At 43.8% G+C, this 16,473-nt stretch overlaps 1 long non-coding RNA gene across 1 annotated transcript; it reads right to left on the reverse strand.

Moving 5' to 3' along the window:
* Positions 1–11,710: 11,710 nt before the first annotated feature.
* Positions 11,711–15,869, reverse strand: LOC136529499 (uncharacterized). Its single transcript, XR_010777340.1, has 4 exons — positions 15,645–15,869; positions 15,438–15,564; positions 14,550–14,640; positions 11,711–11,958 (listed from the first exon to the last, which is right to left on the reverse strand). It is a non-coding gene; the product is annotated as an uncharacterized lncRNA (long non-coding RNA).
* Positions 15,870–16,473: the final 604 nt, after the last annotated feature.

A 16,473-nucleotide genomic window follows, 5' to 3' on the forward strand; every position in this document is an offset into this window, starting at 1 on the left:
GTTTAGGCTCTGGGTATAAATACCAAACCCCGGCTATTGTGAGGGATCAATCAATCAATCAAATACAAGTCAATTACTTTTTTCAGCTCCGGCCACCCCTTAGGAGTAGGAGTAGAGTAGATCTCGGCGAGTTCTTCGGCAAGTACGGCCGCATCGATCTAGTCGACCTCCACTGCTTGTTGTAAGTACCGTCATGGTATATACCTCTGTTCATATGGCTGCATCGATCCGATCGACCCCCACTGTGGCTCTGCTATAAGCTAGTTATCGACTCTTGCCTAATTCAAGTATGGCATGTGTGATTCTGCCTCACACCCCACTGCTTGAATTAGATCAAGGTCAAGTTATCGGCTCTATCTTAGAGTGGCAGTCTTTGGTAGATTCATTAAGTTACCGATATTGCTTATCGCTTTCATTGTTTATCTAATTATAGCAATATCACTCTGCCTGATTGAGATTGATCTGGATCGGCCTTATATCTTGTTTAACTCATCGTTTGCTAATCTAGAACTGATCTAATCTATATCTTAAGCAACGAGTTATGTTTTTATCGGCTGTTTTGCGTCAATCTTAATCGTGCATAGCGTGCGGTTAAGGCATGTTCGATCTCGAGTAGATCTATCGGTTAGCGAGAACCGTTTCATGGCCTGTCATCATGGCCTATGGGATTCTACCTCTCACCCCACTGTTGGCACCGTGGAGTGGGGATCGTTGGTTGATAGATCCGTTCCTGAGAAGACATGACCTTAACTGTGCGCTATGCCTAAATCGGCTGTTTAGCCAATGTCGAATGCTTTCATGAACAGTTCACATCACGAGATTATTGAAGTAGAGATAAGTTGAAAGATGTGTTAGCCCCATGATCTTGTTATTGTATTATGGCCTGTATGATTCTACCTCATGCCCCACTGATATTAGTAATGAGTTAGGGTCGTCGAGTCTATTGTTGTTTCTACGGCCTGCATGATTCTGCCTCATGCCCCACTGGTCATGGCGATAGATGAGATCTAACATGTTCATTAGATTTATCTTTATTAAATGATTAAGTGATGTTGAATTGTTTATTTATATAAAAAGGAGTTTGGTTACTCGTAATCATTGGCTCAGTATGGACAGATCATCATTGATATCTTATTGCCATTGATTAATATTCGTTTAAATGATGTTTATCCTTAATGATAACCGATTCTCCTCACATGACCCCATGAGCTCTAACTAACTTATTCTCATGGATATACTGGAATCGGCTATTTAGTCAATTTCCTTTCATATCGGCTCTCATAGCCGTATATTCGGGACTGTCTGGCAACACTAGCAAGTTCTGCCCTTAATTACTGATGAACTTTCTCTCCTTGTCAATTGTAGGGTCAAATTGACTGGCACGCCTCGGGAGGATTGTGCAGGATCGACCACCCCTGCGCTGAAGCTAGGTGGATCTGCTCCATCGAGCAGACCCTTCCAGTTTGCTGCGTGTGACCTCGACACAGAGACGAAAATTTTATGTCGACACATGTTTCTGGCATGCCTAGTGGGACACCACAATCGTCATGGCGGTTTACAACAACGACAGCATCCTTATGGTACATTATGAGGACCTGCCTGATGAAGATAAGGATACCATCAACAATGGCACAAAGCTACGGAAGAATTTTAGAAGAAGTGTTTGTTGTCCTACACCAAAACACGTGACAGCACAATTATTCAGAAATTTCCACTACCAAGAGTTCTACTACATGGACAGACAGATACGGTCGAAGCTCAAGACTGGCGTTTCTTTATGGAAGCCATAGACAAGTCTGTTCGTGATGCCATATCAAGCCGCAATGAAGCTTTTGTTGACGCATTTCACAACGCCATGAAAGAGGCAATTCATGGAATTCCAGTTGGTCAGGTTGGATCGACTTGTTATAATATTCTAGATCCATTGACTCAATGGACTAATCAAGTCGGTACCAGCCATCAAGAAGTAGCACCAGCTGGTAATGGTGACATCCAAACACTTCAAGGTTCATCTGAACAAACTCCGGGTACTGCTACAAATCAGATACAGTACAATCCTGGACCATCAGTACAACATGTGCAGTAGCCGATGGGGCAAAGTCAAAACTAGATGATCAATTTTGGCACATCAGGCCACATATCATCGTCGGCTTAGAAGATAGCACCATTAATTCAAAAGATCTGTAGAGATATAGATCCTTATGTCTATAATCAAAGACTTCAAGCAGGAAGCCAGCAAAGGACCCAACAGATTGAGTTTCCATAAGGCTATCATTATGGCACGGATTATAACACCCTCCACATGATACTAAATCCAGGATATCAAGGCACGCGGGATTTCAATCCATAGATGGGTCAGCAAGTACCAAGAAATCCAAATCCGCAAGCTAATGAGTTGCTGCTCAAGGTGACCGAGATGATGAAGAATCAGTTCGGTCTGAAGCCAAAAGGAATGACTTTTTCATACAAATGCCCATATCTAGAATAGTATGATTTGGTCGCCCTTCCTACAAATTACAGGCTCCTGGAATTCACCAAGTTCACTAGTCAAGATGGTACAAGCACAATAGAACATGCCAGTCGGTATCTTACACAATTGGGCGAAGCGTCAGTTGAGGATGCCCATCGAGTTTGTTTCTTCTCCTTGTCCCTGTCAGGGCCAGCCTTCACTTGGTTCTCATCACTGCCAGTCAACTCCATTGCCAATTGGGTTGACCTAGAGAAGAAGTTTCATACATATTTTTACACTGGGACTAGAGAAAAGAAGATAACCAATTTGACGACCATGAGACAGATGACTAATGAATCGGGTACTGAGTTTCTTTAGAGATTTCGAGAGACTAAGAATCTGTGTTTCTCATTGAGCTTGGCCGATGATCAACTAGCTGCTTTAGCCATCCAAGGAATGCTGCCGATGTGGAAAGAGAAACTGCTGGGACAGGAATTTGACAACTTGGGTCAATTGGCTCAACGAGTGGCAGCACTTAATAGCCAATTCCAGAGCATACACAGAGATACCCGATTCCAGAAGAGTACCTCAGTGGCCGAAGCTTATGATCCATATTCAGTCGATGACGGCTATGAAGATGAAGAAGAAGAGGTTGCTGCAGCTGAATGGAATTGGGGCAAGAAGACAGTAATGGTGCCAAATCCTTGGGGAAGAGGAGTTGAGGAGAGTTATGACTTTGATGTTACCAAATCGGACAAGCTCTTCGATTTCTTGTTTGAGAAGGGGCAGATCAAGTTGCCCGATGGTCATGTCATGTTGCCCCCTGATCAGTTGAAGAATAAGAAGTTCTATAAATTCCATAACACTACTTCTTATTCCACTAATGAATGCAGAATCTTTAGGCAGCATATACAGAGAGCTATTCAGCAAGGGAGGCTCAAATTCAATACACCTCGAAAGATGAAAGTCGATGATAATCCTTTCCTAGGAGATCAGAACATAGTTGATGCTGGGTTGTTCAAAGGAAAACCCAAGGTCCTAACATCGACCAAATCGAGAGAAGCTGGGACAGTCGATCCCAAAATGCAAATATCGGCTGATGAGTACAGAGAGATTAGAAGACGTCATGCCAAACAAAAGAGCTGATACGAGCAGAGGAAGACGTCGAAAGCAGAGACATCAAAGCCATGGGTCACATCTCAGATTCTGTTGAATAAATGGCAGCGGTAGAAGGAAAAGGATTATCAACATTGGTTAAAAGATCAAGCATACCAGCACCAATTAGGAGAAGAAAGGTATGAAAGGAGGCAAGCTAAATCACACTGGGATTGTCCTTTCTTCAGATACTGCTAGAACGAAGATTTGAAATTGCCTACCAGACATGACTGTCTAGAATGCAGCAATCAGTATTAGGGATTTAGGCAATCTCAAATCAACCATCGATCTATCCATGTCCAAGACTCACATCATCATAATAACATGGATCGGCGTTTAAAAAATAAAAGTATTCATGGTCGGCTGGGAAAAAGAGTTGTTGACCAAGACTAGGCTGATCATGAAGAAAGAAGCAACCAGAGGGAACATGTCTGGCAAGAGGGCCAATGGTGCCCTAGAGGATTAACAAGAAGCCAAAAGAGGAGGGTGCAGCGCCTAAGGAATAGAGAGATGGAACAGGCTCAGGCACCCGGTAAAACTCAAGTATGGCGTACCAAGCAGATAGCTGATAAGAGGCAACCATCGGCTAATATCCAAATGGCTTTTCTGTTACCATCAGAATTCAGAGCTTCGGCAGATCAGGAAGTTTATTCAGACTTCAATGAGTTAGAGTATGAAGAGATGGTTGCCAAGTTAACAGTTGTGCAGCATGCAATATTTGATAAGCCAGTCAAGCATCGGCACTTAAAGGCTTTATATATGAAAGGTTTTGTTGATGGGAAGTCGATGAACAAGATGTTGATGGACGGAGGTGCTTCTATCAATCTTATTCCATACACCACTTTCCGTAAGCTTGGCAAGGGACCAGGAGATTTGCTTGAGACCGACATGATGCTTAGAGACTTCGGAGGAAATACATCCAAGACCCGGGGGGCAATAAACATCGAACTAACAATCGGGAGTAAAACTGTGCTCACCACGTTCTTTGTCATTGATGGGAAAGGATCATATAGTTTACTCCTCGGTCATGATTGGATTCATGCAAATTGCTGCATACCGTCGACCATGCATCAGTGTTTGATTCAATGGCATGGAGATGATGTCGAACTGGTTCGTGCTGATGAGTCCGTAAGCATCGCAACAGCCGATCCAGTCTTTTGGGAACTAGGAGATTTCGAGTGTTTTTCTGGCAAGTCATGGGAAGGAGGCTTCATTAAGATCAGCAATGAAAGCCAACAGCCGATGCAAGCGATCGACTCTGAGAGTTTATTTTAGTAAAAAGGTTATGGCTTCATATCAGCCATTGGAATAAAGGAAAACAAGTATTAGTTATGAGGTTTAGGCCGATGTATGAATCCTAGATAAGGTGGCAAATTTGGAGTTAATGGATTTGAAGAAGTTAGGTTTCACTTAACAGGATGTTCGACCTAGGTTGATTGCTCATTCGACTTTTGATGTGAAAGTTTCTATGGTACGTTATCCTGACACCCGGGCAACATTCGATAGCCGATTCATTCTCGGCTCTAATAGCCGGTAACAAAGGAGGATCGCCTCTAGTTCAAAAAATAAAAATCTTCAAAAACAGTAAAAGCCGATACGATATGTATCGCCTATAGAGCAAAAAACAAAAGATAGAAATAGTCATACACAAGAGCATTGTACCGAGGTGCATCCATAGAAAGAACAGGAGTCTTTGTTCATCAGGGTTACCCTAAGTACAAGCTAATCAAAGACCTTGTTCACCACATCCCGCACGGATGTGATGTCCACTATGGCCTCCGCTGCCATGATGAATTCTTTGAGCAGGTCTTCATGCTCCTCAGGGCCATCACCAATCGGGAAACCAACCTCCATAGTATGAAGATTGTGCCCGGTCTGGACTTGCGCTACAGTTAGAGCCACTGATGCGCCGTGGCAAATGCCGTGAAGGGCAACCTCCTAGATACGGGCTGGGATATCTTGGAGACGGATGTCGATGGAGGAACCTAGGGCATCGATGGCATCCACGGCTGTGTTCGCCGCCAGTTGGAGAGATTCCAACTGTGCTGTCAGGGCTGACAATCACAAAACAAGAAAAATATCAAAATAAGAGTAACAAAAAATTAGAGTAAGAGGCCTTCATGGAATTCATCTTACCCACCACCATGGCGTCTGATTCGGCCAGTCGCGCTCGGACGGCGCTGGCCTCCTCCTCGACCACATGAAGGGTGGCCTGAGAAACCCCGAGGCGAATCTCCAATTGGCCGTTCTCCCAAGTCACCTCAGAATAACGATTCTGGGCCATCCTCCACTCATGAAGGTAGCACCGAGCGTCGTCTCCATTATAGGAGTCAGAGGAATCCGACAACAAAGCTGGGATGGAAGATGCGGCATCAGAAGGCCCGCCGGCCCTTGAGAGAGGATGAAGGCTATCATTCACAACAAACCTGCAGGCGAGTCAGAACTATTCATCATCATGAACAAGAAATGTTGATCTCACCTCATGTGTCAGAGATGCTGGTTCATTGGCATACTCTCCTCCAAGATTTCCTCTGCCACGCGCTTACCTCAGTTATCTTCGTCGGCCATGGAAGAATGATTGGATCTACGAAAGGGAGAAAGAGAACCGCTACAGGGTTTCGATAGGCAGAGAAGAGCGGAGAAATAGTTGCGAGTAAGGATGTATTCGAGGCCGAAACCACCAACTGGTATTTGAAGACCTGAAGCGAAGGGACGGATGCCTCGGGATGTGTAAAAGGCAACAGCAATTAATGGAAGGCGAAGCACCACTTCACTAATTCCAATAGAAATACAGCACTAAGCAACTAAAAGGTAGGAAATTGAAGGGTTCTCTTAATAAAAACCATGTTTTCGGGCTTGGTTAAACTAAGGGCCTAGATTGGCTATATCAAATCGGCTCTTTAGCCGAAGAAGGAAGCATGAGTAAACAATGAAGAATATGATCGGTTCTACACAAGATCCATGATGACATGCAGATCTCGAGTCTGGGGCACCATGGGTCGCTCTCGGTATTTCTAGTCAAATGACATCAGCTCCCATGGACTATTGACTTCTCCAGCTGATCTAGAAATGCTCTCAAAGACACACTTATGATGACCAAAAAGCAAGACAGCCGGTATGGTCACCTAATCAGGGGAAACCTTATCGTCTTAGGCATTGCGTGCCTAGTACATTTTGGAGACACTGGGAGGAGAAGGATTCAATAGATCAATAGGGAATATTTGAAGGAATATTACCCTAATGTTTGGATTAATACTCAATGACCAATTCACTCGACTGATAGCTCTAATGGCCGATACCAGAAAGGTATCGCTGCTGGTGCGAAAATAGACTCAAAAGAGTAAAAGCCGGTACAATGCGTATCATCCAGGGGGGGAAAGCAAGCATAAACAAAAGTAATGTGCATGGTGCCAAGACAGGAAAATTATCTACTAAATATCGCCTATTACAAACTATGGGCCGAGGAAAACCTTGCCTACTATGTCATCGGCCAAGGTATTAAAAGCTACAGAATTGGCGACACTCATGAAATCCTCAACCAAGCACTCTTGCTCCCCAGGGTATGCTGCGTCTAGAAAACCATGGGGAAGAAGCTAAAGATTTTGGCCCAAATGGGCTTGGGTGGCAGCCAACGCCATGGCAGCGCCATGACGAACGCCATGGAGAGCAACCTCCCTGACACGATTTGGGATGTCATGCAAACGAACCACCAGAACGGCGCCCCTAGCATTGACAAATCCCGCTACATGATCCACAGCTGATCGAAGGCTCTCCAGTTAGGTAGATAGATCTAAAAGATTCAAAGGGGAGGTGATCAGAGTCTCAGAGACAAAATTGAAAAGAAGCAGAGGTTACGACAAGTATCTCACCCGTAATTCTGGCATCGGCCTTGGCCAACCTATCCTCCACCGAATCGACCACAGGAGGTGATCGGCATCGAACCATGGCTAGGGCTGATTCTGCGAGGGATAAACACTCAGCGAGACTCTGACCATGTCGATCAATGGAGGCAAGCAGATCATCATTATCAATCTGCCTCATCTGATGGCAAGGGGGCTGGCGGCAAGCCATCGATAAGGAAGGCCCTAAAGGCTGATTGGAGTCAGCCCTATTCCCCGAGGCAGTGGAGGCATCATGGGATATACCCTCCTGACAACGAAGGCGCTGACACGATGATGCAGACCCGATGAAGACCTTCTCAGGAAACCTCTTGCTGTTCTCCATGATCTCTAACCTATGGAAAAGTACGAACTATGCTAAGGATGCAGAAGGTTTGAGGCAAAGTGAGTTATCCTTAGATCAACTACCGAGGCCCGTTTATATAGCCTAGGAAGGTGAGAAGATAGATTTCGCCAGGGGTGTGAGGTTGGAATCAGAAACAAAAGCGGAACGGCACTCCAAAAGTTCAGGAGACGGATAACGAAGAAATAATAGATTCAGACTTATTGCTTCCTCAAATTACAAAAGATCTAAAAAAGATTCAGAGATTTTACCAGAGATCAGCCTATCCAGTTTATTTTGGATTGAAGGGAGTCCGGGCCCCAACAAGGCCAAAGTCTGTCGCGAGGCGAGTTAACATTGGCCCATTGCTAACATTATGCCCAAGGGGAGAGGAAATCGCCCGCCTAAACATAAATTCAACCGATTTTTTGATAAATCGGAAAACTATAGGGAAGAAGCATGTGGCTTTCCCAGTGGGCATTTAGTGGAGTAAACAAGGGGAAGGTGTCCACACATTTTAGCCCTTGCAAACACTAGGACAGCTTTGCGAGCATGGAGAGAAGACTCGGGTGATATCACAAGAATTCTCCTAACTACAATAGCTGATCCTCTTGCTCGACAGGACACTAGAATGAGCGACACAATCACCCTATGCACAAGAATTCTCCTAACCGCTCAAGATCCACATAGCAAAAGGATAAACCACGGAGGATCCAGCGGGATCGAAAACACCCGAGGAGGCAGATAGAAGTAGAACATGGCTGAATCGTTGAGTTTGCTCTCACCAAGGTCGGATAGCCATTTTTATAGCCGGCTTGGAAGGATGAATCTAAATGCCCATGGAGCAATAATGCTCTGAAAAAGTTTTGAAGCATGGGCTCATGAGTTGATATGGACGGCGACAAATAGTAGACCCTAGGTCAAGATTCCTTGCCCGTGGCTACGGGCCTATCAGGAGCACGGACTGGTAATTTTGGAACAAATTTTTTTTTGTCCCAAAATTGGGGGGCATGTATTTACACCAAAATTTGGAAGGAGAGTCATAGGGACCCAGAAGCTCCTAGGATCGTATCATCAAGGGATCAGATGCGGGCAGATTAGAAATAGTTAATTCAGATGCAAAATCTAGGAATCGACTTTCTTTGGACAGCGGCAGCAGATAACGACAGAGGCTACGCTCGATGCCAGGATGAAAACATGTTGGACTCTACAAAAAGGGAAAGATTAGAGTCCAAGTTATCTTAAATTAGGAATGTTTTCATTTTATGCCAAAGGTTGTAACAAATCATGCTCGAGTAGGATTCATGTTCAGGCTCTGGTATAAATACCAAACCCCGACTATTGTGAAGGATCAATCAATCAACCAAATACAAGTCAATTACTTTTTTTGGCTCCGGTCACCCCTTAGGAGTAGTAGTAGAGTAGATCTCGACGCGTTCTTCGGCAAGTACGGCTGCATTGATCCAGTCGACATCCACTGCTTGTTGTAAGTACCGTCATGGTTTATATATCTATTTGTATGGCTGCATTGATCCGGTCGACCCCCACTGCGGCTCTGCTATAAGCTAGTTATCGACTTCTGCATAATTCAAGTATGGCCTGTGTGATTCTGCCTCACACCCCACTGCTTGAATTGGATCAAGGTCAAGTTATCGGCTCTATTTTAGAGTGGCAGTCTTTGGTAGATTCATTAAGTTACCGATATTGCTTATCGCTTTCATTGTTTATCTAATTACAGCAATATCACTCTGCCCGATTGAGATTGATCTGGATCGGCCTTATATCTTGTTTAACTTATCGTTTGCTAATCTAGAACTAATCTAATCTATATCTTAAGCGATGAGTTATGTTTTTATCGGCTGTTTTGCGTCAATCTTAATCGTGCATAGCGTGCGGTTAAGGCATGTTCGATCTCGAGTAGATCTATCGGTTAGCGAGAACCGTTTCATGGCCCGTCATTACGGCCTGTGGGATTCTACCTCTCACCCACTGTTGGCACCGTGGAGTGAGGATCGTTGGTTGATAGATCCGTTCCTGAGAAGACATGACCTTAACTGTGCGCTATGCCTAAATCGGCTATTTAGCCGATATCGAATGCTCTCATAAACAGTTCACATCATGAGATCGGTGAAGTAGAGATAAGTTGAAAGATGTGTTAGCCCCATGATCTTGTTATTATATTACGGCATGCATGATTCTGCCTCATGCCCCACTGATATTAGTAATGAGTTAGGGTCGTCGAGTCTATTGTTATTTCTATGGCCTACATGATTCTGTCTCATGCCCCACTAGTCATGGCGATAGATGAGATCTAACATGTTCATTAGATTTATCTTTATTAAATGATTAAGTGATGTTAAATTGTTTCTTTATATAAAAAGGAGTTCGGTTACTCGTAATCATTGGCTCAGTATGGACAGATCATCATTGATATCTTATTGCCATTGATTAATATTCATTTAAATGATGTTTATCCTGAATGATAACCGATTCTCCTCACACAACCCCATGAGCTCTAACTGACTTATTCTCATGAATATACTAGAATCGGCTATTCAGCCGATTTCCTTTCATATCGGCTCTCATAGCTGCGCATTCGGGACTGTCTGGCAACACCAGCAAGTTCTGCCCTTAATTATTGATAAACTTTCTCTCCTTGACAATTGCAGGGTCAAATTGATTGGCATGCCTTAGGAGGATTGCGCAGGATCGATCACCCCTGCGCTGAAGCTAGGGTCAAATTAAATTTTTAAAGAAGTTTGATTTCTATTTTTTATCTTAGGCTAAAACTTGTAACTAGTCTTTCTCTGTGATACTAACTTCAAATTTCATGATTTTTTCCTAAAAATTTCTAAATTCAAGCTCTATCAATTTATTGTGTTCTTACAGCTTTTATTTTGGTCATCTTTTCATGTCAATTTGTTTTATCAATTCAAAATTTGATTCTAAAAAATGGCAACTTCAAACCGCATTTTAAAGAAGTAAATGAATTCAACTATGAAATTCATAAACATAAAAGTTGTAGAACTGATCAAGATCTACAACTTTTATTTTAATCATTTTTTCATCTGACAAAGTGGTAGTCCCATTGTTCATAAATTATATCTCTCTTATAGTTAAACTATTAGAGAGAGATGTAAATTTGTGAACAATGTGCACTACCACTTTGTGAGATGAAGAAATGACCAAAATAAAAGTTGTAGATCTCAAAAAGTTACATAATTTTATATTTACAACTTTTTGATTTGAAATCATCTTATCAAGGAAAACTATGTTTGAATTTCTTAGATTTGAAATTTGAATTTTTAAATGTAATTATAATTTATAGCATATGTTTTTAAACATTTAAAGCATGAAACAAATACATTATAAATTGTGTATGAAAGTAATTTTGTATTGCAATTTTTTGAGCTATATTTTTTACTATGCAATTTCCAATTTTCAGCCTATTTGTGTTAAAGGAAATGTTAGAACCGTTGCATGGTCGGGAAAGGAAACTGCCGGGTAGGCAGCAGTTTCGGCACGCGCCAAAATTTGGCTTTAGTCTTGGGTTGGGCCTCCGACCAGTATTGAAAGACCTCTAGTCCTGGGTGGAGGCCCAACCCGGGACTATACCTTTAGTCACGAGTTGGGCCTCCACCCGGGACTAGAGGCCTTTTAGTCTCAGTTGGTAGCCCAACCTGGGACTAAAAGGTCCAACACTATATACTCATCGCTTCTCGCCACTTCCTCCTTTGAATCACCGCCACCAGAGAGATCTCTCGAGCGTCCGAATCCGCTACCCCGCTGCTGGACACCACGCCACTCGCTCATCCGACGTCGCCCTCGTCCTCGGCTCCAGTGCGCGTGTCACACCTGATTTTAAGGACAAAATTGAATGCATAATATATGTATGCTAGGATCAATTTTTCATACATATATCGACTTCACTATAGTATCAAAATCAGAGTTGCTTACATAACAAAATATTATTACAAAATGACTCGTGGGCCTAAAAGAAAATCTCATAATCTTCCAGCGAAAATGGACACCATCTTCACATGAAGATTGACCGAGGGCAGCACCAGCCTAGTACATGTCATCAGGGTTGAAGGCATCATCTTCCACATACTCCTCCTCATCGTCTCTAGCGTCTAGGTGGGGTAGCAGGACAAAAAGGAAGGGTGAGTACATTGAAATGTATTCCGCAAGTGTAGAAAAAGTATGACATGAGGCTTAAAATAAGGATAGGCTAACTTGGTTTGACACCAGCACCTAAGCGACACACCTATTACCTTAATTTCCTTAGCACCTAATTACTAGGTGAAATTTTTCTTTCTCCTCAGAGGACCAAACCACACTTGGATTCTATCCAAACACCACACTTGGATTCCATCCAACCTTCCAACTAAACTACCTGTTCCCTTACCAAGGGAACCACCCAACCACGAACTAGATCCATCTAATCACAAAGAAGTCCAAGCCCACTATTGACTATGACCACGGCTAATATACCACTTTTACACTCTACAGAGGTTGCACACTTTTACCATAAGTCATGTTTTCCCCATCACGCTTCACACTACTGTTGATGGTCACTAACATCAATTATAAACCATCAACCTAACCTACATATATACTTAGGCCCATCACCAAACATAGGTCTAGGGGTTTAAACTAATAAATTCCATGAGTTTTGGTGAAGCTATGTTTTTAGTAGGGTTTAATTAGAAAATTGTCAAGAAGGACCTATTCGTCAAAGCAAATCATATTTATCCACAATGAAACCGACGCGAGAAGACTTTAGAACACTCCAGAAGGCAACCCACCAAAGCAGACCCCGAAGGGCTGTAGGTCGGCCCCACATGTAGGTTGGTCGGCCTATGGGTCCCACCAGTCAGCCTCCACTTCGAAAGTCGGTTCCCCACCACCATTTAGATCTAATCTTTGTTGTTTATTCAAGTCGGTTGATCTGAGGGCTCAGGATTGACGTTCTAGCCCATATATATCAGTCTCTACCCCCTCCCTTAGTAGATCCCCTAGAAACCCTAATTCATATCCAATGTTTTTTCTAAACGGTAAACGGTCTTTACATGGTCGCCCTTCGTTTAACGTTTAGGCTGTTTATACGGTGTTTAAACGAAGTTAAACGCTCTAAACGGTCTTATACTTTTTTAAAAAATAAATATAATTATATATGTGCATGTAAAAAATCACGTATTCTAGCATTTATACGTATTTCTCCGAGTAAAAATCAATTATTTTGGTATGTATATATATTTATGCATGTGAAAAGAACCAAATATAGATATTTATGCATGTAACATATCAAGTGTACACATTTATAAATATAATAAACTTAAGTATACAAATTTATCGATATAAAACTGAACTAGATTTACCTCGTGTTCGCCTAAATAGCCGTTTAAACAGCTGTTTAGCCCGTTTAATGTTGTTTATCTCCGTTCCGTTTAGGCCGTTTAGATCGTTTTTCCCTGTTTTTTACCGTTTAAACGGTCAACCGTTTAATTTCTGTTTACCCCTTAAGCAAAATAGTTTACCACCGTTTACTGTTTATTGACCGTTTAAATGGCCGTTTAATCCGTTTAGGCGAACACAGTTCATATCTCTAGGATTAGAGCCAGCTATCAAGAGAAGATTAGTCATCAATAGGATCTAGTCTTATAAATAGAAATTATGAGATGGAGAATGAGGGAAGAGTTTGGAGGAGGTGTCGGCCTATCGGTGCTCTCTCTACGGCTTATACCTTGGTAAATCCAAGATCTATCAGAGCTTGCCTCTGAGATTTCTTTAGTAATCAACTTCCCATTCAAGTAAGCATCTTATTTATATTGTTCTTCAGGTTCATGACTCTTTTGAGTGCTTTATTCCTGCACTAGATAGGCCTAGTTCAACAGTAGAAGACATTGCTTACTCAAGTTAGAATTAGAGAACCTCAGTTATCCTCTCTACGCTCCTGTTTATTCTAACCTTGTTATGACCCCTTATTAAGTTAGACCATAGTTAGTCTCACACGTTTCCCTGTGGATACGATACTTGGAATACTTTTAGGTGAAAGCTACAGTGATATCCGTGCGCTTACGGATCTTATCTGTGTGCGTTAATAAATACCAACAACTACCTAGGTGCTTAGCAGGGGTCACACAACAAGGCCGTTACAAAGCCCCTCCAAGCCTGTTCGACACCTTCTCTAAGGTTTCACCGTTAACAGTGGGTACCAACACCACTGCAAAAGTCCTTTCTTGAGCCACAAAAACCGACCAGATGTAGCATAACTTGGAGGAACTAATTAATTAGCCAGGTCCAGCCCACCTAGCCTCATGGTTGTGCTGTTTTGTCGGGTTACTTGTCCATGAACCGGTCCATATAATATAGAGCAGATACGAGCACCAACCCAAGGAACCCCATTATGTACCAAAACCAAATAACCATCATATCAGTCCATCCATCCTGCTCAGATTCCCTAGTCACCATGTTGCTAAATAGATTACCATCCCATGTTTCATAGATCATTAATCAATATTTAAATTATAACCTTCACATCCCAAGACTACAAGCTAAGCACGACTCTACCCATCCAAAACTCAGGTTACAAGGATGATATATGAAATCTAGTAAACCCTAACATGGGATTCAAATTAAGACTCTACATGCAACTAATAGTCTAACTACTCTAATTCAAAATAAAATAAATGTTGGAGCAAGTATGGTCAAGGACACTTGCCTTTGAACTGGGTTTGCTCAGGGATATCGAACTCCTGATCCAGGAAGTTCTCGCACTCAGCACCTTCTGCTGATAATACAACAAACATGGCCTACAAAACATAATAAGAACATTACACTAGATAGTGGAAAACATGATATAAAGTTTACTAACGCTAAGTTCTCGTCGATATAAACTCGTGAGCGGAAGAAACACCTAAAACGGAGCTATAGTTTGAAAGTTAGGGGCTTTTGAAATTGGATGGCATTTAAGTGCGAAATCATTTTCGGATTTTAAATAAATAATAAAACTGAAAAAGAAATTATCTCTGGACTGTGGGTTCTATTATTTAGAAGTACATGGGCTAGATCAGAAAAACGGCAAGACTCTTGAAACAGTAGACAGATAAAGGAAAAGAGGAGGGGCTCGAACGCAAAGTGCGCGTGAACTATGCTGCGGACTAGGTCCATGGTCCGCAGACTGGTGGAGTGTGATGCTGGTCTACCATGGACCAGGTCCATGATGATGGGTATGTTTTGGTGTATTTCTATTGTATTTCTTGAATTGTTTTCGTAAAGGAAAACGGCTGTATAAGCGTATGTATGATGTCATCGTGAGGCAACAAGCTAACAAGAAGTAAGGCACAGCACGCAGAGCGCTCGGCGCTTGGCCGACGTATGCTTCACGCGGTGCGGCCTTCGTGTGCGCGCGCTGGGAGGAGCGCAGGCACGAGGCTGGTGCAGGTGCTCGTGGCTGGCCTCAGCGCCCGGGACCGGAGGTCGTTGGTGGGCACCAGGACACGGCGGCTCCATGGCCACGCGCGGCGGGATTTTGCCGGCGCGAGCTCGGGATTCAGGCTAGAGGCTACGGGCGACGGCAAAAGCGGGATAAAAAGATAGCGGAGCTCACCGCGCCGCCGATGATGGAGCTCACGACGATCGCTGCTAAACGAAGAGGGAGGGAGCCGGTCAGGGGCGGACTGTGGCGGTCGAGGGCTCCGGTGATCTCTTGAAAACACCACAACGGCCACGGATTTCTGCTGAGAAGTACCAGGGCGTAAGCGGAAAGGCGAGACGAGGCCAACAGAGGAGAAGATAGGGGCGGAGATGGTCTAACCGCGGAGAACGACGACGGCGAACAGAGCTCGGCAATGGCTCCGGCGGCGGCGACGCTTGGTGGAGGTGCTAGAGCGGGAGCGGGTAGTTGCGGGTGCACGCAAGGCCTCTAGGCCACTCATGTTGGCAAAGGAGAGAGCGGAGAGGGAGTTCGGCACGCCGGCCGTCAATGGCGGGCACGATTCGCGCGCACGGGACGTATCGAGGAGGACCGGGGCGGGGAAAAATGAGGGGACGAGGGTGGAGCGAGGCCTGGCATGGCTTGGTCCGCAGCGGCCTGGTCCTCTCGCGGCTCCGTCTGCGCGGGCTTAGTCGCCCGGGGCGCTCGGTCGCGCGGCAACGGCGGAGGCGGGGGCGACCGAAGGTAAGGGATGACGGCTGACAGGTGGGCCCGTTCTGGCAGCGGCACAAGGCGGGCGCGACGCGGGCTTGAGCTGCTGCGCCAGTGGGCCGAGGCCCAGAGAAGGAGAGGGAGAGGGCGGGAGGCGGAATGGGCTCCGCCCAAGTGAGGAAGGGACAGGGAGCGCGGAATAGGGGAGGTGGGCTGGGCCGACTGGGGAGAGGATAGAGATCTTTTCCTTTTTCCTTTTCTTTTGTAATTCATTTCAACATCAAATTAAATTGCTTTTTGAACCAAATAAATTCTGAAATTCATTTTTGGAATATTTATGAGTTTTGGAAATAAAACTTTGCACTTATTTCTAGCTATACTTTTGAGTATTTTATTTATTTTATAAATAGAGCAAAACCCGATTTGAACCTAGACTGAAATAAAATAATTATTTTTCACCCAATAAAAATTATGCAAGCGGCATGAATGCAACACAAAT

The sequence above is a fragment of the Miscanthus floridulus genome, chromosome 19 (genome assembly GCF_019320115.1).
Source record: "Miscanthus floridulus cultivar M001 chromosome 19, ASM1932011v1, whole genome shotgun sequence".
Taxonomy (NCBI): Eukaryota; Viridiplantae; Streptophyta; class Magnoliopsida; order Poales; family Poaceae; genus Miscanthus; species Miscanthus floridulus.